Source organism: Plecotus auritus (genome assembly GCF_963455305.1).
Source record: "Plecotus auritus genome assembly, chromosome: X".
In the NCBI taxonomy this organism is placed as follows: Eukaryota; Metazoa; Chordata; class Mammalia; order Chiroptera; family Vespertilionidae; genus Plecotus; species Plecotus auritus.
Window position 1 is genome coordinate 26,318,784 of NC_137784.1, and position 23,559 is coordinate 26,342,342.

The window sequence follows — 23,559 nt, forward strand, 5'->3', positions numbered from 1 at the left end:
GGGAGAGAGAAACATCAATGATGAGAGAGAATCATCTATCAGTTGCCTCCTGCATGCCCTCTACTGGGGATCAAGCATGCAACCCTGGCATATGCCCTGACCTAGAATCAAACCATGACTTCTTAGTTCATAGATCAAAGCTCAACCACTAAGCCACATTGGCAGGGCAAATGCCTTATAGATTTTAAACTTTGTAGCATAACAATCTCACTGGGAATTTCTGGGGGTGGGTAAGGCATGGAGATATTAATTTACCAAAGTAATGCAGAAGTTATATATAGATTTATAATACAAATATGTATTTATTAGATACCACATGCTCTCATTTTATTCATTGCTATTTTCAATATTGCTCACTATTTCTAGACTCACTGATTCTTTGATTGGTGACTTCAGAATACAACTTTAAAAGCAAAGAAGTCAGTAAAATTACTAGGCCCCCGATGTCTTCAAGAGGGCCCTTAAAAATACCAATAATTGTTGGCATATTCACCTCTTTGGGGCCTAAATGTATTTTATCTAGGATCTGAACAAATTTATAGCAACCTGACATTCAAATCAAAATAATCTCAGAAATTTATGATAGAGTTAATACTTTCCTAGGTTTAAGAGTGGGAAAATAAGTAATTACTTAATGTTCCATAATTTGATAGTGTCAAAACTATGACTAGACTACAAGTTTTTTGTTTCTCAGAATACACTATTTTAAGGGGAAAAAAAGAGAAGCAGCCAAAAGGAACTTAAGAAGATAAAAATGACAGGAGTGTTGTTATGAACAATAACTTTGTCAAAGTTTATAAACCATGGAGTATTCTGTCATGTCATTCACGAAATCTGAGATTATAAAAACAGCATATTTACATCAAAGATGACATGGTTCAGATTTTTAATTCACAGACATTGAATTTTGTCTGTCTGTATTAATATTATATGCATTTTTACAATATAATTGTACTTAAAACAAGAAACAGAAACGGAAGGGCATTTCTATAAACACTCACAGTAAAACAACAAAAGCAACAAAGAAACAAAAGCAGTTATAACTAGCAGAAGTTGAAGTCTCCCTAAGAAATAAGGCCAATGTGATGCCCTAATGCTAGAGCTGATGTTAATAACATGGCTCAGAGGCAATCACAATCCAGGATACATATAAGGAGACAAGAGAAAAATTCTCACTGGAAAGTGAATGCTCAAGCCTAAAACATCAATTATCTAAATAACACAAATGCCATGGGGAAAAATTTCCCAAAGAAGATAACACTTATACTGGAGCACTAGGAATATTAGAATAACCTATTCAGGCTTAAAATTAAATATACTTAATGTCTTCAATAAACAAAGGTATCATGACCATTATGTTTGTTATAAATTATTTAATAAGTTATAAAATGATAGTTATTAAAAAAACAAACCAATTTGTTATTTTGAAAAGAAAGAGTGTTGAAATAAAGTAAAAATATTAGCATAGGCTTTTACCTAAATGAACACAGGATGAAGAATGACCACAGTTAAAGAATAAATGAGTAGGCCAAAAGGGCAACTATATCAGTTTTCTGAAACAGATTAAAAAACAAAAAAACAAAAAAGGAAAACTATGAAAGAAAACTTGGGAGGCATATATAGATCCAAAAGTCCCAACATTTATCTAATATTTATGAATGACAGGATAGAAAAATGGTGGGTTGATAATATTTGAGGAAACTATGAATGAAAATTTTTCATAATTGAAAGTGTACATGAATCTTGATATTGGAAAAACCCATTATGTATAGAGCAGGATGAATGAAAAAATGAAACTTGCCTAGAAACTTGTAGTTTAAATTCAGATCAAAAAGAAAAATACCACATGATCTCACTCATTTATGAATAATAAAGAACATTATAAACTGATGAACAAAAATAGATACAGAGGCAGCGAAGCATCGAACAGACTGTCAAATGACAGCAGGAAGACTGGGGAAGGTTGGGGGGCTGCGGGAGGTAAGAGATCAACCAAAGGACTTGTATGCATTCATATAACCATAACCAATGGATGCAAGTCACTGGGAGGGGGGTGAGGGCATGTGCCTGGGGGTAGGGGAGGCTGGGGGAAGGTCAATTGGGGGAAAAAAAAGAATATAGAGAAATTCCTAGAGCTAAATAGTGGTAGAGATTCTCAAATTCCCCTACACAATACCATTAAAAATTCTCAAACAATGTATCAATATTTTTAAAAATACCCAATGAAGAAATGTTGGGTTTTCAATATATATGAAAGCTGATGCTGATTCTCTTTTTTGTTTTCTTTTTCAGAGTAGAAAGTAATATTTAAGCACATTAATGACATTTAGAGTTCTTGTTCATTATTGCCTTAAAATTGCTATAGCCTAAATTAAAGGATGACTTACTATTTGGGAATTTTTGTCATAATTTTGAAGGTATTGCAATAAGAGTTCAGTGGTAATTTATTTTATTGAATGAGAAGCATTGTCTAAATATATTCTGAATTCTTATAGTCTTGGTGCTCAGTTATATTAAATTGTATGAATTACTGATGGAAGAACGACTCATAAGTAAACAGGAAAACCAGGTTAATGTTCCCATCAGTACTCTGATACTGTTTTTCTCCTTGCTATGAAATATATTCTTCCATTTGATAAAATGATCCACATTTATAATGAAATATCTATTTCTGTATCTACCATATTTGAATCTATATACATATATCTTATATATATTTGAATATATAAACTATCTCCAAAGTTATTGTTTTATATAATTATTTCATATATTTAAATTATTGATGGGTTTGAACAATTGATATTGACATTGAATTTCATATGCTAGAGATTTTAGAGTCAGTTTAATGGAATATCCAAGCAGAAGTCAATTGGGTGATCTATTCATAAATATATATATATATATATAAATCAAATATTATGTACACTTGTTTTATAAGGAATTATGCCCTTTGGAATTTATATAACTCAGCTTTCAAGGGTAACTAACATAAATTTTCTTTATTTCAAATTATGTATTCTTTGTAAGATTTCTCTTCCCTTTACCATATATTTAACCATTTATAAAAAATTAAGCAAACAAAATGTACATTAATGTCCAAATCAAGTAAATAAAATAAAATACTTCCTTTCTAGATTAGCAAAAAAATCTACCAATATATGTTGAAAAAAATATAGATACTGATTTAACAGATTTACTCATCCTCCACATCAGATCATTCAGCAAATTTATTTACTATGAGAATTTCTACTGTTTTTATGTGTAAAAGGTTGATACTTGGCTAAAGTAAAACCAAATTACTTAACAAAGCATTTTCATAAATATAACAAACAAAAAAGAATTGCACATCTCCTTCTCAAGATATTGGCGGAGAAGAGAAATATTATGTACTAGAGTTAGAAATATACTTGGGTAGATTCATGAGTAGCCCCTAGGTAAGCCTGCAATCCCAATTTGCTAGTGGCAGCATTTGACCACATTTCCTAACTCAGAAAAGTTCAAGGAGAAGTGAACTGAAGGTGTGCCCATGTTCAGGAAACTGTTCAGTGGTGCCCCACAGATAGAGAAGTGCAAAGAGTAAGCAAGCCTATGTCCAGTCTCTAGATCTAGGTGAGGAAACAAGAGGCTCAATCCATCACCACCATCAATGTCACCTCCAAAGACGGTACAAGGAGTTCTGGCATCCCAGTTTAAAAATCAGAATGTATATTTTTAATAGAAAAACAAAACAAAGTTTGTAAAGATTTTCTCATGCCTCTATGACCTTTTACACCAAGTGAAATAAGAATAACTGAACTTTGTAAAAAAGAAGTAAATGAATTAAAGATTGTCTACACCATTAAGTGTAGAGTAAATGTTGTATACTGGCTATTTATTAAGGAGTCAAAGATATGTACACATATAATACCTTAATAAAAATTTGAAAAAAAAATAAATAAATAAAATAAAATAAAAAACTAAGTCAAAAAAAAAAAAGAAAGTCTACAAAAGTAAAAAAGAAGTACAATCGTGTATATAGTCATGTGACATTCAAGGGCAGTAACCATGATTCATTGAAATTATTACCCGTAATATCTACAGAAGAATACCTGTCACATAGGTGACACATCATAAAATTTTGCTGCACAGTTGAGTGAGCTGCCTATTATAAACCAAGCCTTAAATGAGAGTTCACAGATAATAAACGAATACATTTGATCATAAAAGTCCAAATGAGATTTTATATGTCTGGTTATTTTATAATTTAATACTTTAGAATATTAGAATAAAAGACATGAGGGATATTCTACATAATTATTGGCCTGCCCATAAATGTAATGAAAAATGGGAAACCGATGAACTTTTTCCAATTAAAGGTGACTTAAAAGACATAACACCTAAATGCATGTGATTTGAATCTCGAACCAGGAAAAAAATAATTATTTCTGGTTCTTTTGCTATAATGAACATGAGATCAATAGATGAAGTTTCAAAAAATGTTTAGATTAGATAATACTGATACATCAATTTTAATTTTCTGAGTTAGATAATGTACTATGATTTCATGAGACAAAGCCTTTTTTAAAAAAATGAAATACTGAAAATTTTAGAAACACAGAGGCATCATGTCTACATTAGAGTGAGCATGAGAGAATGTGGCAACATATTAACATTTGAGATCTTGGTGAAGAGTGTACCGGAATCTTTGTACTATTTGTGCATTTCTGTAAGTCCAAAATTATTTTTTTTCAAGTTAACTAAAAGAATTCTCTTTTTTAGTCATTTTGTATCTTGACAGGCTTTACAAGAATCATATATTTGACAGAAAATCTATTACTAAGATATTCAGCTATTTTAAAGGATTCAGAATTTCAGTGAATAAAGAAGAAAGATACACAAAAGGAAAAAATGATAATGCTCACACATACGATTTAAAAAGCAAGTACAGTTTTAAGGTATATTTCTCAGTTTCTTACCTCCTATAATAGGGAAAAATATTATTTTTAGGGCAAAAAGTCCTACTTTTTTCAAAGAATAAGTGCACAAGTGGAATGAATTAAGGAGCAGACTGAATTAAAAATGCAGTTCAGCCAAAACCGGTTTGGCTCAGTGGATAGAGCGTCGGCCTGCGGACTGAAGGGTCCCGGGTTTGATTCCGGTCAAGGGCATGTAACTTGGTTGCGGGCACATCCCCAGTAGGGGGTGTGCAGGAGGCAGCTGATCGATGTTTCTCTCTCATCGATGTTTCTGACTATCTATCCCTCTTCCTTCCTCTCTGTAAAAAATCAATAAAATATATTTTTAAAAAAATGCAGTTCAGAAATGGCAATAATTTATAGATGAATCCAATAACTTAAGGAAGAAAGAAACAATAGAAAAATGTTTGGAAGGTTTTCAGTATCAACTGTCTTTGCTGTAGAATAGATCTGCAGTAGTTGTCTTCCCTTCAATGCTTTGGTATTATTTCCAGTGGGACTTTAAGAGGAAAAAGTGTCTGCTTGAGAGTTTCTGTGTCCTCACCCGGGTGTTCAGACAGTTAAAGGATTTAAGTTGTACAGCCATGCAGTCTGCCTCTGAGATGCAAGTGACTATCTAACTAGGATATTTACACATTTATTTGAAATGACAAGAGGGAAGTGATGTCAAAGGAATGGCAGCATGCGTGCACACCTTGTCCTCTCCCCCTGAAATGTCAACAACTATAATTCAATAAAGAAATCCCTGCTCAACATAGACTCATACTAGAGAGATCCACGCATTGAAACATCTAAAAGTGGGCAATGGGAACAAATGGGGAGACAAGAAGGGAGGAAAATGCAGATGGCCCAAAGATACAGCTCTGCAGCTGAGAGCTCAAGGCTCAGCCAAGAGAGGGGAAGAAGCCAGCTCTAGATTGCAATTCCTTTGGCCAGGAGGTAGAGACAGCTGCAGGAAGTCAGCCCAACAGGGCAAGCAGCAAGGAAGCAAACAATGTCTGAGTAAGCAGATGCCTGACAGAGCACAGTTTCTGTTGGGCAGGGTGGTGGTCTTTCAGACAAATTAATAAATCAGAGCGCCTACCGCCACTTGGACTCCCAAAACTCCTGTTGTCCTTGGCTTCTGGTCGAGGAGCATATTATCTTTAAACCAAGAGATGTTGCAGTAGAACTGCTGTTTCCCTCTATGACTGATCCCCAGGTGGAGTGCTTGGGATGGGACTGCAAGGAGATCAGGGGTCACCATTATGGAGAAGGCAAAACAAACTCCACCACTAAGCAATGTGTCTGTATTATATAACTGAAACCTTGGAGGTCAAGACTGGGAGATCACAAGATATAAAAATCTTGTGATTCAGCACCATCTAGTGCAAAATAGCAGAAAGACTTCTTCAGAGAAAGCTGCTATATAGAAGGCCATTGATATAGATAGGTATTGCCCAAGTCAGTTTGGCTCAGTGGATAGAGCATCAGCCTGCAGACTGAAGGTCCCAGATTCTATTCCATTCAAGGTCACTTACCTTGGTTGCAGGTTCTACCCTGGCCCAGGCCCTGGTAGCGGCTCATGCAGGAGGCAATCAATTGATGTATTTCTCTCATTGATATATAGTAGAGGCCCAATGCACAAAATTCATGCATGGGGGTGTTCCTCAGCCCAGCCTGCACCCTCTCACAATCTGGGACCCCTCGGGGAATGTCCAACTGCCAGACATCCTGCGGGATCGGGCTTAAACTGACATCCCTCTTGCAATCCGGGACCACTGGCTCCTCACCACTGGCCTGCCTGCCTGCCTGATCGCCCCTTAACCACCTCTGCCTGCCTGCCTATCGCCCCTAACCACTCTGCCTGCCTGCCTCATTGCCCCTAACCACTTGCCTACCTGCCAAATCACCCCTAACTGCTCACCTGCCTGATCACCCCTAACTGCCTCTGTCTTAGCCCCTGCCACCATGGCTTTGTCCGGAAGGACATCCAGAAGGTTGTTCGACTGTCTGGTCTAATTAGCATATTATGCTTTTATTATAATATAGTATTATATAGACAGGCTAAGCAAAGGAGAACAGCGAATACCATGAATAACCATGGTAATGAAGATGATCAGAAAGAAAATGAAAAATCCCTAGAAAGTAAGCTGAAACACATGGAAATATGTGATGTAAATGACAAAGATTTCAAGATTGCAGTTCTGAAAGTACTGTGAGATGTGAGAAAATACAGATAGGCAATTCAGTGCACTCAGAAAACAAATTAATGAACAAAATGAGTACTTTACTAAAGAGATTGAAACTTTAAAAAAGAACCAATCAGAAATCCTGGAAATGAAGCATGCAGTTAAGGAAAATTGATTAGGTTTTCTTAACAGTTTAGTAAGGAAATGAATTGCTTTGACTCACATGTCCTATGACTTTATAGTCTATTTTGGGGGAACATTTCAAAATAGTTATTTTAGAGTGTAAAAAAACAAAACATTTCAATGTCAGAATATTTCTACTTTTTTAACATTTTATTTCTGGGGGAAAAATGTATTTTTGTCAATTAAAGTGAAGTTGCTATTGAGGTCCAAGATAGTGGTGGAGTAAGTAGATGTTACACTCATCTCCTGCCAGGATCAAATTGGAATTACAATAAAAATATAGAACAATCAATGTGAATAATCAACTGAAGAGAAGTCTTATAACCAAGGATTTACAGAAGAAGTCATATCAACACTAGTAGGAAAGCATAGATGCAAAAAAGGCTGGCCCTGTTCCCACAGGTGGCTGCTAAGGTTCCAAAGGAATATCTTAGCTGTAGGGGTTTCCATGAAAAAAAAAAACAAAACAAAAACAAAAACAAAAAACCATAGGAATGCCCAACCAGTGTGTCTCAGTGGTTGAGCATTGGCCTATGAACCAGGAGGTCAGGTTTTGATTCTAAGTCAGGGTCAATGCCCGGGTTTTGCGCTTGATCCCCAGTAGGGGGTGTGCAAGAGGCAGCTGATCAATGATTTTCTCTCATAATTGATGTTTTTATCTCTCTCCTTCTCCCTTCCTCTCTGATATATATATATATATATATATATATGGCATAGAAACAGAGCCAACCAGATGGAAGAAAGAATTAGTCTTATCAAATAAAAAATCTAGAAATGATGCAGAGGTAACTATAGAGAAAGAAATGAAAAAAAACAATTCCTTTGAAATTGCAATCAAAACAATAAAATACCTAGGAATAAACTTAACAAACTATTTGAAAAACCTATATACTGAAAATTACAAAGCATTATTAAAAGATATTTGAAAAAGATACAACAAAATGGGAAAATATTCAGATGTTCATGGAATTGGAAGAATCAACATAAGTTAAAATGGCCATATTACCTAAAGCAATATACAGATTTAATGCAATCCCTTTCAAAATCCCAATGTCATTTTTTGAAGAAATAGAACAAGAAATCATCAAATTTGTATGAATAGCCAAAGCAATCCTGAGGAAAAAGAATGAAGCTGGACATATCACACTACCTGACTTCAAATTATGCTACAGAGCTATGATAGTCAAACAGCATGGTATTTGCAAAAAAAAAAAAAAAAACAAAAACAAACAAAACAAAACAAAACAAAACAAAACAAAAAAAAACAGACACACAGATAAAAGGAACAGAATAGAGAGCCCAGCTATCAAACCACATGTATATAGACAGGTAATTTTCAACAAAGGAGCCAGAAACTCATAATGGAGTAAAGATAGTCTCTTCAATAAATGGTGCTAGGTAAACTGGAAAGCCACATGTAAATGAATGAAACTGGATTACAGTTTGTTCCCTTATACAGAAATTAATGCAAAATGGAAAAAAGACCTAAATATAAGACCTGAGATAAGTTACATAGAAGAAAATACATGTACCAAACTTTGGACCTTGGTCATAGAGAACAATGAATACAATTCCATTCTTGGCAGTGAGACAGATGCAGAAGCCATGAGAGGTTGTGGGTACATAAGAAGGAGTCTTTATTGCAGAAGCCAGTGGCCACATAGCCAACAGACAAGACAATTCTTCACAGCAAAGTCCATACAGGCAGGCAGCCAGACACCGGCAGGTGAATACATATCTTTCCCATAAAGCAGCATCATTCTCATTACCCACAGTTATTATCTGAGCAGCTGCATGCTACCTCTAGACCCCTAGCTTTATATAGCAACTAGAATCCCCATGCATGAAATTCGTGCACTTGAGGGGGGGGTCCCTCAGCCCAGCCTGTGCCCTCTCGCAGTCCAGGAGCCCTCAGGGAATGTCCAACTCCTATGGAGGTGGGAGAGGCTCCTGCCACCGCCCCTGAGAGGTGCTCCCCGCACTGACCACCAGGGGGCAGCTCCTGCATTAAGCGTCTGCCCCCTGGTGATCAGTGCACATCACAGCAAGCAGTCGTTCTGCCATCAGGCTGAAACTGGTTCTGCGACATCCCCTAAGGCAGGGGTGGGCAAACTTTTTGACTCGAGGGCCACAATGGGTTCTTAAACTGGACCAGAGGGCCAGAACAAAAGCATGGATGGAGTGTTTGTGTGAACTAATATAAATTCAAAGTAAAGGAGCGGAGGGGAGAGCAAGAGAACCGGATAGAACAGCGGGATCTGGCCCGCGGGCCGTAGTTTGCCCAAGGCTGCCCTAAGGGGTCTCAGATTGCAAGAGGGTGGAGGCCAGGCCAAGGGACCCCACCAGTGCATGATCAGTGCTGGGGAAGGATGCAGGCAGTTGGCCAGCCTGGGAGAGATCGCAGGTGGGCTTCAGGGCATATCCGGCCCATCTTGCTCAGTCCCAATTAGCTGGACCCCAGCAGCAAGCTAACCTACCAGTCGGAGCATCTACCCCCTGGTGGTCAGTGCACGTCATAGAGAGTGGTTGAGTTGCCTTTGCATATCATTAGCATATTACACTTTGGTTGGTTGAATGGCTGACCAGACAACCAGACACTTAGCATATTAGGCTTTTATTATATAGGACAGTATCTGAGCTCTCCCTTAGAGCTTTGGCCTCAGTAGCCTCTACAGCCTCTCTGGTTCAGCAACTTCTCCTGTCTTCCCTGCCCAGCACACTGGCTGGTCTCTGTAGTCTCACATAGTAACTACCTCTAAGTTTCCCTCTCAGCAGACTGGCTGGTTAACATGGTAGCTATATCTGAGCTCTCAATGAGCTCTTAGCCTTACATTATAGCAGTATCAGCTCTTGGCTCCGTCTGAGCTCTCCTCTCTCCTGCACACATAGGAGCTACATTCTCTGTGCCTGCCACCTCTCTTTTTATTTTATTTTATTTATTTATTTTTCATTATTGATTAAGATATTACATATGTGTCCTTATTCCCCCCATTGCCCCCCCACCCCCCACTCATGCCCTCAGCCTCTGAGCTCTCTAGCCTCTCTCTGTCCAGCTGCTTTCTAGCTGGTCAGTAACCTGTATATTACTCCAGAGACAAGGAAGGCCAGCTGCCAACAGTGACATCAATCTTTTGGGTTACAGAAGGGCACAGTGTACCTTGTGATCACTGTAGCCTTGCATCTGCTGATGGTATCGTAGCCTTGGGCACCCTGATTAGGTTCATGCTCAAAGCAGCCTTGGCCTTTCTGGTGTATTGACAACAAGGCCTCCGTGCTCCCATTGGCCTTGACTATCTGGGGACCCTGGTGTGGTTCCCACTAGAACATTTTATGAACTTGACCCCAAAGACAAGGAAAGTAAAGGGAAAAATAATTGCATGGGACTATATCAAACTAAAAGGCTTCTACAAAGCAAAAGTAACTGACAATCAAAGAAAGAGGTAGCCAACCAGATGCGAGATGATATTTGCAAATAGTAGCTCCAACAAAGGTTTAACTTCCAAAATGTATAAAGAAATCATAAAACTTAATGCCAAACAAACAACCCAATCAAAAAGTGGACAGAGGATCTGAAAATACAACTCTCCCAAGAATACATGTGAACAGACAATAGATATATGAAAATATGTTCAGCCTCACTGGAAATTAGGGAAATGCAAATTAAAATACAATGAAATACCACCTCCCACCTGTTATAGTGACCATTATCAACAAGACAAGCAATAACAAGTATTGGAGAGGTTGTGGAAAAAAGGGAACCCTCATTCACTGTTGGTGGGAATGTAGACTGATAAAAGAACTATGGAAAGCAGTCGGGCAATTCCTCAGAAAATTAAGAATAGAGCTACCATATGACCCAGCAGTCCTTCTTCTGGGTATATTCCCGGAAATTTTGAAAACATGTATTCAAAAGATATATACACCCCTATGTTCATTGCAGCATTATTCATGGTAGCCAAGACATGGAAACAACCAAAGTGTCCTGTGATGGAGGACTGGATAAAGAAGATATGGTATATATACTCAATGGAATACTACTCAGCCAATAAAAAAGGATGAAATAGTGCCATTTACAACAACATGGATAGACCTTGAGTATATTATGCTAAGTGAGTTAAGTCAGTCAGAAAAAGCTAAGAACTATATGATTTCACTTATTTGTAGGATATAAAACTGAAACTTGTGAATACAAACAGCAATATAGTGATTGCCAGAGGGAAGGGGGTGGGGAAGAAGAGGGTCCTGATATATGGTGACAGGATAAGATTTGACTTTTGGTGGCAGGCACAAGATGCAATGTATAGATCTTGTAACAAAGAAAATCACACCTGAAACATATATGTTCATGTTGACCAATGTCACCCGAATTAATTTAATAAAAAAATAAAATGACAAGCATTAGTAAAGAGAGATAGTGAAGAAAGATAATGTTCTCACTTAACTAAAATAATTATCAATAAGGTCATATATGACAAACCCACCACCACCATCATACTCAATGGGTGAAAAATAAAAGCGTTTCCTTTAAGATCAGGAACAAGCAAAGGTAGGGGCTCAGTAGTTGAGCATCTACCTATGAACTAGGAGGTCGCAGTTCAATTGCCAGTCAGGGCACATGCCTGGGTTGTAGGCTCAATCTCCAATGTGGGCCATGCAGGAGGCAGCCAATTAATGATTGTCTCTCACCACTGAGGTTTCTATCTCCTTCTTCCTCTCCCTTTCTCTCTGAAATCAATAAAAATATATTTTTTAAGAAAGATCAGAAACAAGACAGGATATCTGCTTTCACCACTCTTGTTCACAATGGTATAGGAAGTACTAGCAAGAGCAATCAGACAATAATAAAATAAAATAAAAGGCACCCAAATTACAAAGGTGGTAGTAAAATTGTCATTATTCACAGATGGCATGATATTGCATATTGAAAACCATAAAGACTCCACCAAAAATCTTATAGATCTGATAAATGAATCTGGCAAAGTAGCAGGATACAAAATTAATATTCAGAACTCAGTGGCATTTTTATATACCAATAATGAACAATCAGAAAGAGACATTAAGAAAACAATCCTATTTACTAATGCAACAACAACAAAATATAAAGTACCTAGTAACAAATTTAACCAAGGAGTTAACAGACCTGTACTTGGAAAATTATAAGATATTGAAGAAGTTGAGGAAATTAAAAATAAGTGGAAACATATACTGTGTTCTTGGATAGGAAGAAATAACATCATTAAAATGTGCATATTACCCAAAGCAATCTATAGATTCAACACAATTCCCATATAATACAAATGGGATATCTCACATATCTAGAACAAATATTCAAAAAAGGTATATAGAAACAAAAAATAGATTCATCAATCTTGAGAAAGAACAAAGTTGGAGGTATCACAATACCTGACATCAAACTACACTACAAGGACATAATAATCAAAACAGCATGGTATTGGCATATAGATCAATAGAACAGAATAGAGAGCCCAGAATTAACCCACACCTTTATGGTCAATTAATATTTGGAGAAACCAAGATGGCGGCATAGGTAAACACCTGAACTTGCTGCCTCTCACAACCACTTCAAAACTACAACTAAAAGACAAAGCGCACATCATTCAGAACCACAGGAAGGCTGGCTGAGTGGAAATTCTACAACTAGAAGGGAAGAGAAAAGCACACTGAGACTCAGAGGATGTGCAGAAGTAAAGTGCAGAGGTATGGAGGTGCGCACAGAAAGGGCTGGCAACTGGGTACGCTGTTGTCTTTTTCAATCGGAAGGGAGACACAAGCTCCCAATGGCTCTGAACTCCAGTTCCGGGCAAGACTCTGGGGACCCAGACTCATACGGGGGAAACTGGACTGTCTGGCATCGGGCTAGAACACGAGGGCGGCTTTTTCTCAGAGGTGCTTGCAGTGATTACCACGGGACACTGAGACACAGGGGCCTCTTAGGGCAGGGCTGAAGGTCAGTCATTGCTGTTTTCTCTGCCCTGTTGATTCCCTGAGGCCCCGCCCCACTCAATTTACAACCCAACCTCAGCCATGCACAGAGGCTTATGCAGATGACTGGCCTGGCCCTTTGCAATCTAAAATTACCTAACAAACTGCAGCTGGGTCAGAGAGCCCCTGAACTTCCAAGGCTCCACAGCAGCTTGCATTGTTTTACAGCTAGGCCTCATCTGGGCACCTCCAAACCCCAAACAAAGAAGAGGAATCTGCAGATCTCTCCATAGCTCCTGCTGGGTGGCCTCAAGTAGAGCTAAATTTGCACCTCCTTGGAGATCCAAGAGCCAGTGTACCCAGTGTTACGAGTGGGACCATCCATATTACAACTCCTCAGATCCATAAGGGACACACTCAGGGGCCAGACTCAGTGAGCACCAAAACCCAATTGAAGCAAGTCCTGCCCCATAAGGGTGTCTCCAGCACAGAAGTTTTCCCATCATAGACACAACTGATCCTCACAGCCAATTGGCCTGGAGGTCAATTCCTCCCAATGATACCAACAACAATCAAGGCTTAACTACAACAAGACTGTGCACACAGCCCACAAAGGGGTTCACCAAGAGTGTCCACCTCAGGTAACTGGGGAGGCTGAGCCACTGGGCCTTATAGAACACCTAGCACACAAAGCCACTCTATCAACACAAGGAAGCAGCCAAAATGTGGAGACAAAGAAACAGGTCACAAATGACAGAAATGGAGGACAGCAAACTACTGGATATAGAGTTCAAAACTACGGTTATAAGGTTTTTCAAGAATTTTCTAGAAACCGCCGATAAATTTAGTGAGACCCTCGAGGATATGAAAAAGGACCAAATAGAAATTAAGCATACACTGACTGAAATAAAAAATATTATACAGAAATCCAACAGCAGACTAGAGGATTGCAAGAATCAAGTCAAAGATTTGAAATACGAAGAAGCAAAAAACATTCAACCAGAAAAGCTAAAAGAAAAAATAATCCAAAAATATGAGGATAGTGTAAGAAGCCTCTGGGACAACTTCAAGCGTACCAACATCCGAATTATGAGGGTGCCAGAATAAGAGAGAGAGCAAGATGTTGAAAACCTATTTGAAGAAATAATGACAGAAAACATCCCCCACCTGGTGAAAGAAATAGACTTACAAGTCCAGGAAGCACAGAGAACCCCAAACAAAAGGAAACCAAAGAGGACCACACCAAGACACATCATAATTAAAATGCCAAGAACAAAAGACAAAGAGACAATATTAAAAGCAGCAAGAGAAAAACAGTTACCTACAAGGGAGCACCCATATGATTGTCAGCTGATTTCTCAACAGAAACTATGCAGGTCAGAAGGGAGTGGCAAGAAATATTCAAAGTGATGAATAGCAAGAATCTACAACCAAGATTACTTTACCCAGCAAAGCTATCATTCAGAATTGAAGGTCAGATAAAGAGCTTCACAGATAAGAAAAAGCTAAAGGAGTTCATCACCGCCACACCAGTATTATATGAAATGAGGAAGGGTATTTTTTAAGAAGAGGAAGAAGAAGAAAAAGGTAAAGATAAAAATTATGAACAACAAATACATATCTATCAACAAGTGAATCTAAAAATCAAGTGAATAAAATATCTGATGAACAGAATAAACTGGTGAATATAATAGAATCAGAGGCATAGAAAGGGAGTGGACTGACAATTCTCGGGGGGAAGGGGTTAGGGGGGTGTGGGAAGAGACTGGACAAAAATTGTACACCTATGGATGAGGACAGTGGGGGGTTAAGGTCAGAGGGTGCGGTGGGATCCGGGTGGAGGGGAGCTATGGGGGAAAAAAAGAGGAACAACTGTAATAATCTGAACAATAAAGATTTATTAAAAAATATTTGACAAAGGAGGCAAGAACATACAATGGGGTAAAGATAGTCTCTTCAATAAATGGTGTTGGGTAAATTGGACAGGTTCATGAAAAAAATGAAACTAGACCACCAACTTGCACCATACACAAGAATAAACTCAAAATGTAATAAAGAGTTAAATGTAAATCATGAAACCATTAAAATCTTAGAGGAAAAAATAGGCAGTAAAATCCGAGATATTTCTTGTAACAATATTTTTGCCAATATATCTTCCCAGATAAGGGAAACAAAGGAAAAAGTAAACAAATGGGACTACATCTAACTAAAAAGCTTTTGCAGAGCAAAAGAAACCACCAACACAATGAAAAGGCAACCCACTGAAAGGAGAAGATATTCGCCAATGATACTTGTGATAAGAGGTTAATTTCAAAAAAAAAAAATAGAAAGAACTTATACAACTTTACACCAAGAAGACAAACAACCCAATTGAAAAATGGGCAAAGGTCCTGAATAGATACTTCTCCAAATAGGACATACAGATGCCCAACATCAGTAATCATCAGAGAGATGACAATTAAAACTACAGTGAGATATTACCTCATGCCTAATCATCATCAATAAATCAACAAACAACAAATACTGGTAACTATGTGGAGAAAAGGGCACCTAGTGCACTGTTGGTGGGAATGCAGATTGGTGCATCCACTGTGGAAATGATATAGAGTTTCGTCAAAAAAATTAAAACTGAAACTGCCATTTGACCCAGTGATTCCACTTCTTGGAATATATCATAAGAAACTGGAAACACGAATTCAAAAGAATATATGCATCCCTGTGTTCATTGTAGTGTTATTTACAATAGCCAATATCTGAAAACAGTCCAAGTTCCCATCAGTATATGGGTGGATAAAAAAAAAAAATGGTGGTACATTTACACAGTGAAATACTACTTGGCCATAAAAAGAAGAAAATCTTAGCTTTTGCAACAGCATGGATGGAACCCAAGAGTATGATGCTAAGTGAAATAAAGTAGTCACAGAAAGACAAATACCATATGATCTCACTTATATCTAGAATTTACTGAATAAAATAAATTATTTTAAAAATGGAAACAGAAGCATAGATACAGAGAACAGTTTGATGGCTGTCAGAGGGGAAGGGGCTTAGGGGGTTAGGTTAAACATGGGTTTTATTAGCCAATGTCACACCAATAAAATAAATAAAATAAAATAATGATCAACAAACCAAATACACAGGAGGTGTTCTTGGTACATTTCTTTCCACTTCCATTTTTTCTTATTGCTACAACCCCCTAAATGCTCAAACTCAGAATTTGACAAAGTAGAAAAACAGGTAAATTTACTGAAAGTTTCATAAACCAAACATAAGCAGCTTTGCATATTATATGTATAACATTTTTACATAGTACCTGTAGATTAATTGACTTTTCACCTTTTAAAATCAATAGGCAATAAGAATGAATTATATATATTTTTTCATATTTATTGAGGCACTAGGGGCCTGGTGCATGAAATTCGTGCACTGGGGTGGGGGCTGGTCCCTCAGCCCAGCCCGTCCCCTCTCACAGACTGGAAGCCCTCAGGGGATGTCCTACTGATGGTTTAGGGGAGCGGGCCTAAGCCATAGTCTGGCCTCCCTCTGCTGGAAGTGACCAGGCTGATCAGGGGAAGGCACCAGCCCAATCACCCTGCTGCTGCAGCCACTGCCAGCCACCACGGCCGCCAAGGTGTTTTCATCAACACGGATTCCAGTGCCTTCACCATGAAAAAATGACAACTTTCTTTAGGCATTTTCAAGATGTGTCTTTCATAGGATATAACCTTTCTTTCTTTTTTTTTTTTATCCTCACCTGAGGATATGTTTCCATTGATTTTTAGAGTGTGGAAGAAAGAAGGAAAGACAGAGAGAAACATCAATGTGAGAGGGACACATTGATTGGTTGCCTCCTGCATGAGCCCTGACTTAGGCCCTGGCCAGGAATGAGCCTACAACCTAGGTACATGCCCTTGATCAGAATCAAACCCAGACCCTGTGGTCCCCAGGCCAAGGCATTATCCACTGAGCCAAACCGGCTAGGACAGGATATGACATTTCTTAGCCCTCCAGCAGTGGACCTTAGTTTTTTCCTCCAGGAGTGTGGTGGAAAAACCCTAGATCACCTTCTTGGATTCTTACACCCAAGTTACCAAGAACATTACCAGTGGCGTACAGGGAGCTTAGCCAATAAGCGGTCAGAAAAGGTGTTTCCTCTGCAGCTCACATGCAAAAGCAGGACTGCTGGCAAGCCAAGGCTGGCACACCCCACCTATCTCCAGGCCTGCTCAAGCCTCCGCTGTGGCTTGGGCAGGGTCCCCCTGCTCCACTCAAGCCTCTGCTGCGGCTTGGGCAGGGCACCCCCAGCTCTGCTCAAGCCTCTGCCATGGCTTGGGCAGGGCCCTCCAGCACCGATCAAGCCTCTGCTGTGGCTTGGACAGGGCCCCCTGACTCTGATCAGAATCTGCTCAAGCCTCTGCTGCAGCTTGGGCAGGGGCCCCCCGACTCCACCCAGGCCCTACTCAAGCCTCCGCCGTGGCTTGGGCAGGGCCCCCCGGCTCCGATCAAGCCTGTGCTGTAGCTTGGGCAGGGCACCCCCCTGCCAGCTCCACTCAGGCCCTGCTCAAGCCTCCACCATGGCTTGGGCAGAGCACCCCTGGCCCCGCTCAGGCCCAGTTCAAGCCTCCGCTGTGGCTTGGGTAGGTCCCCCTGGCTCCATTCAAGCCTGTGCTTCAGCTAGGGCAGGGGCCCCCCAGCTCCTCTCTGGCCTTGCTCAAGCCTCTACCACCCCGACCCCAGCTATTTGGCACCAAGACCCATAGGCCAGGAGTGGCCAGGGGCGTTTTGGGACCTTGGCAGCTCAGGGCCTATGCGTGGGCCTACAGGCTCAGAGTGGCCTGGGTCTCGAGGATGTTCCTGGAACCCAGGCCACTGGACACCTGCATATGCAAATTAACCCACCATCTTTGTCAGGTTAATTTGCATACTCACTCCTGATTGGCTAGTGGGTGTCACAGAGGTATGTTCAATTTGCATCTTTCTCTTTTATTAGTGTAGATACTTAATATATAAAAACTGCACATATTTAATGTATACAATTTGATGAGTTTGGACCTATGCATATATTTTTGATACAATCACTGCAATCAAAGTAATAAACCCATCCAGTCCAGACAGTGTGGATCAGTGGTTGAGCATCAAACCATGAACCAGGAGGTCATGGTTTGATTCCTGGTCACAGCACATGCCTGGATTGTGGGCACACTTCCCGTTAGGGGAATGCAGGAAGTAGCTGATCCATTATTCTCTCATCATAGTTATTTCTATCTCTCTCCCGCTCCCTTCCTCATTCTTACATCAATAAAAGACATATATTTTTTAAAAATAATATCCATTACCTCCAACAGATAACTGATGTTCCCTTCTCTTTTTTTGTGTGGTAAGAACACTTAAAATGGGACCTATGACTCTCTTAACCAAGATTATTGTGCACAATATCATATTTTAACTATAGGCACTATATGTTATAACATTAAATGTACTATTATTTATTACATTTAAATGCCTTAAGTGACATTACTATTTGCGGGCCTAAGTGTATTTTAATTTGTCCCATTGCTAAAAGAGTTGATGAACACTGGAGCAAATGGACCTCCTACTGTAACCTGTTTCCCCGGGACTCTAAGTTCATAGAAACTGCCTGAATTTCACTCATCCTTAACCCAGAACTTCAGACCAAAAGTCTCAGCAGTTATAGCTAGATCCAGACGTTCTCATACATGTGTTTATGAAATGTTAACTATAGAAATCATCTGACCAATCTAGCTACATTGTCAGTATTCATTGCTTAAGAAACCACATGAAGTTGACTTTCTGCTGTTTCTGCTGAAAATGCTCTCATTCAGAATTTTTATATCTATGCTAAGTAACACTTTATAGTAGGAACATTGAGTTTTCACAGAAGCACTATTCCAGGCATAAGTAGAAAGAAATTCACTTTTCTCCTACTATGTCTCGCACATCATAACATGGGTACCAAGAAAATGAGGCTTATAACATAATAATCTCATATTGCTCATTCATTTACTTTGTATCCTGTACTATTATAAATTACAACAATAATGATAATAGAATGGTAAAACCAAACAGTAACTTTGTTTTGGGTAAATGTGGGGCACATTATTAAAAATTCAAATAATATTTAAAAAGTTTTTAAGTACACGGAAGAAATAAAGAATTCTAAGTCCTTCCAAAAAGTGTTTGGTAGCTCTTTGGTGAGCATCCTTTAATCACTTCTTCATGCCAATAAAGAAGGATTAAGAGACAAACTTATTTGTACGTAGAAAAACAGACAATTTTATAAAAAAGATATACCCTATCTGCTATATAAAAATGGCATGAGACTTCCTTGAATTTAATAGAATAACAAAGATTTAATTAAGGTTAAGGAAAAAAATTATTATCAGTGGGATTAATTCCCAACTTTTAAAGTGGTAGGGCTTTAACCTATAGAATTTTAATAATGACAGTACTTTTAATTTTACTTTGTGCTATAAGCAATTTACACTTTTAACTGCAATTTTAGTTTCTTCAGAATTCTTTGTAAAAATGGAATCAATTCACACCTCTAGCATTTTATCCCAGCCTCTCTCAAGTTCTTTATTTTTGATATTTGTAGATCAACTGAATCTAGCCCCTAATTTTAGTAATGTGGAAAAATATTGCTTTTGGCCTTTATTTTTGAAGACAATTTGAGTGAATAAATTATTTCAGGAACATATTTTATTTCTTTCAGAACACAGAGTATATTTATACATTTCTGTTCTGGTTTCAATGTAGCTATGGAGATTTCTACAGTTTACTTTATTATTCCCTTAGTCAGTGACTGCTTTTTATGGCTAGATTGCAGTACAATGCTTTCTTTAGCCTTGAAATTCAATAAGTAGATGTGCCTTGATATCAATTGTTCTGAATCAGTTTCCCTGACATATGATCTCCTCTTTTGATCTACAAATTCCATTTTTTTCATTTAAATTAACTTTTCCTGTATTATGCTTCTGAGTGTCCTTTAAAATTTATTTATAGGAGTATATATAAAGGCTTTTCTCCAACTGATGGAATTATTGTCATCCAGGTTTATTATCTCTGATGTTTATCATTTATTGATTGATGTGTAGTCATGTTATTTTGATTTCCAATTTGTCTCACCCATTCTCCAGTTTCTATATTTTATCTTGCAATCAGGATTTATCACTTCATATTGACCTTTTGTTCACCTAATTACTTTAAAATGTGAAAGCTTTCATAAATTTACATGTCATCCCTTTACCTTTGCTATGCTAATCATTTACTTTATCATTTCAATTTCAGGATATATATTATATCTAAATAAAAACAAGTTGAGATTTATCAAGTTTGTGTCAGGAATTGAGCAAAGTGACTTATATGCATTAATTTACTTAATTATCACAGTAACTGTGCATGGATGGAAAGGATGCTTTTTCTCCCTTTTACAGATGAGGAAACTAGAACTAAGAGAGTTAAGTAACTTGCATAAAGGATATATAAATAGCAAAAGATAGGCATAGATAGAGGTTCTAGCTATTTATCATAATGTGATATATATACATTGACTCCTTTTTTCCCTCTGATTCATTAATTGCCAAACATGCCCAGATATTAGGCAAAACAGCTTCTTTCTGTGATATCAATATAGATTAAGAAACTTAACTCCAGCATTACAGAGGAGAAAACTCATAAAATAAAAATGAGATTTAGAGTGATAGAGCAAAGATGATATGCTAGAGATATAATTTGGAAAACTTTCATTAATAGTACTTTGACAATTATTCATTTTTGTTATTTTCCTAATACCAATGTCTCTATTTTTTGTCCCTGGGAATAAGCATCACCAAAATATCTCAAAAGAGCTGTGTCTCTACTACATAAAAAGGAGAACAATGAGTGTATAAGAATGTGTGCATGTGTGTGTATGTGTGTGTGTGTGTGTGTGTGTGTGTTCTGTGAAATTATTCACTGTGTCCTGCTGTCCAGATGAAAGAGAACACATTGTCAGTAATCACTGGTAGAGAAAATAGCAGCACAGTTTACAATAGCTAAGATTTGGAAATAGCCCAAGTGTCCATCAGTAGATGAGTGGATAAAAAAGCTGTGGTACATTTACACAATGGAATACTTAGCAGCAGTAAAAAGAAGAATCTCTTACCCTTTGGAAAACATGAATGGAGCTGGAGAGTATTTTGTTAAGTGAAATAAGTTAGTCATAGAAAGACAAGTATCACAATATCTCATTCATGTGTAGAATCTAATGAACAAAATAAACTGATGAACAAAATAGATCCAGAGACATAGAACCATGGAACAGACTGACCAATCTCAGAAGGAAGGTGGGGGATGGTGGGAGGGTAGGAAGAGATCAAAGAACTTGTATGCATATATGCATAATCCATGGACACTGATAATAGGGTGGTGAAGCCCTGGGATGGGTGGTGGGGTGGGCTAGAAGAGGTCAATAGGGGGGAATGGAGGACATATCTACCTAATAAAAGAGTAAGATGCTAATTGACCATACCTTCGCGACACCCACCAGCCAATCAGGAGTGAGTATGCAAATTAACCCAACAAAGATAGCGGGCTAATTTGCATACACAGGTGCCGAGCAGTGGGAGACAATGCAGGCTTTGTACACCACCCCAGCTGCTCCTGGCCTCTGGACAGCGTGGGAAGGCAGAAAGGCTGTTCCAGCCAGAGTGAAGGCAGTGCCAACAGCCAGGGGAACGAAGGCCCATTCTTGCATGAATCTTCATTTGTGCATTGGGCCACTAGTATTTTCAATAATAAAGAATTAATTTAAAAATAAAATAAAATGCAAACAAAAAAAAACAACACTGAAATAAATGATACCACTACTAGGACCATTAATTAATTAACATAAGAAGATAGAATAGAATAGGGGGAAAAGTGTGAGCTGGCATGAAAATCCAGCCTTTTTAGTGTTTTTTAAAAATCTTTATTATTGTAAGTATTGCAAATGTCCTCTTTTTTCTCCCTTATTACCCCCTCCACCTGATTCCCACCCCACCCCAGGCCTTCACTATCCTATTGTTTGTCTCAATAGATAATGCATATATGTTCTTTGGCTAATCTCTTCCCGTCTGCTCTCCCCCTTCCCTCTGAGATTCATCAGTCTGTTCCATGTTTCCATGCCTCTGGTTCTATTTTATTCATCAGTGTATGGTATGTTGTTCCTTAGATTCCTTGTTTGTTTATTTTGATTTTTAGATTCAATTTTTTAAAAATTCTTTATTGTTGAAAGTTTTACATATGTCTCCTTTTTCCCCCATTGACCTCTCCCCACCCATACTGCCCGCAAACACATGCCCCTACCCCCCCTTTTGTCTGTGATCATTAGTCATGCTCATATGCATGGATACTAGTCCTTTGGTTGATCTCTTACCCGCTCACTCCTTCCCTGCCTTCCCTCTGAGGTCTATTTAATGCTTCTATGTCTCTGGATCTACTTTTGTGCATTAGTTTATGTTGTTCATTATATTCCACAAATGAGTGAGATCATATAATATTTAGCTTTCTCCGACTGGTTTATTTCACTTAGCATAATGCTCTCCAGATCTAGTAGGATTTCATTGTGTAGATGTACCACCATTTTTTAATCCACTCATCTGCTGATGGGTACTTGGGCTGTTTCCAAATCTTAGTTATTGTAAATTGTGCTGCTATGAACATAGGGGTGCAGAAATTCTTTCTGATTGGTATTTCTGATTTTTTGTGATATATTATTAGAAGTGGGATTACTGGGTCAATTGAAAGTTCCATTTTTAATTTTTTGAGGAAATCCCATACTGTTTTCCACATGGCTACACCAGTCTGCATTCCCACCAGCAGTGCATGAGGGTTCCTTTCTCTCCAAATCCTCACCAGCACTTATTGTTTATCGATTTGTTGATGATAGCCATTCTGACAGGTATGAGATGGTACCTCATTGTCCTATTGATGTGCATCTCTCGAATGATTAGTGACTTTGAGCATGTCTTCATATGTCTCTTGGCTTTCTGTATGTCCACTTTTGAAAAGTGTCCCTGGCCAGCACCTATGGCACAGTCTTTGGGGCTGGGCTGGGCAAGCACAGGGTTGGGGTGTGGGCTCGCACCATTAGCAAGGTCTTTGAGGCTGGGTGGGGCACCAGTCTGGGGGACCCAGCTGGGCTCACAGCAGGTATACAGTTGATGAGCTCCTGATCCTGAGAGCTGGTTAGGGGAGGGGCATGGTGTCCCTCTGCCTTGCACTCACCGCTAGCTCAGGGACCAGTAGCACTGGGTACAGGAGCACTG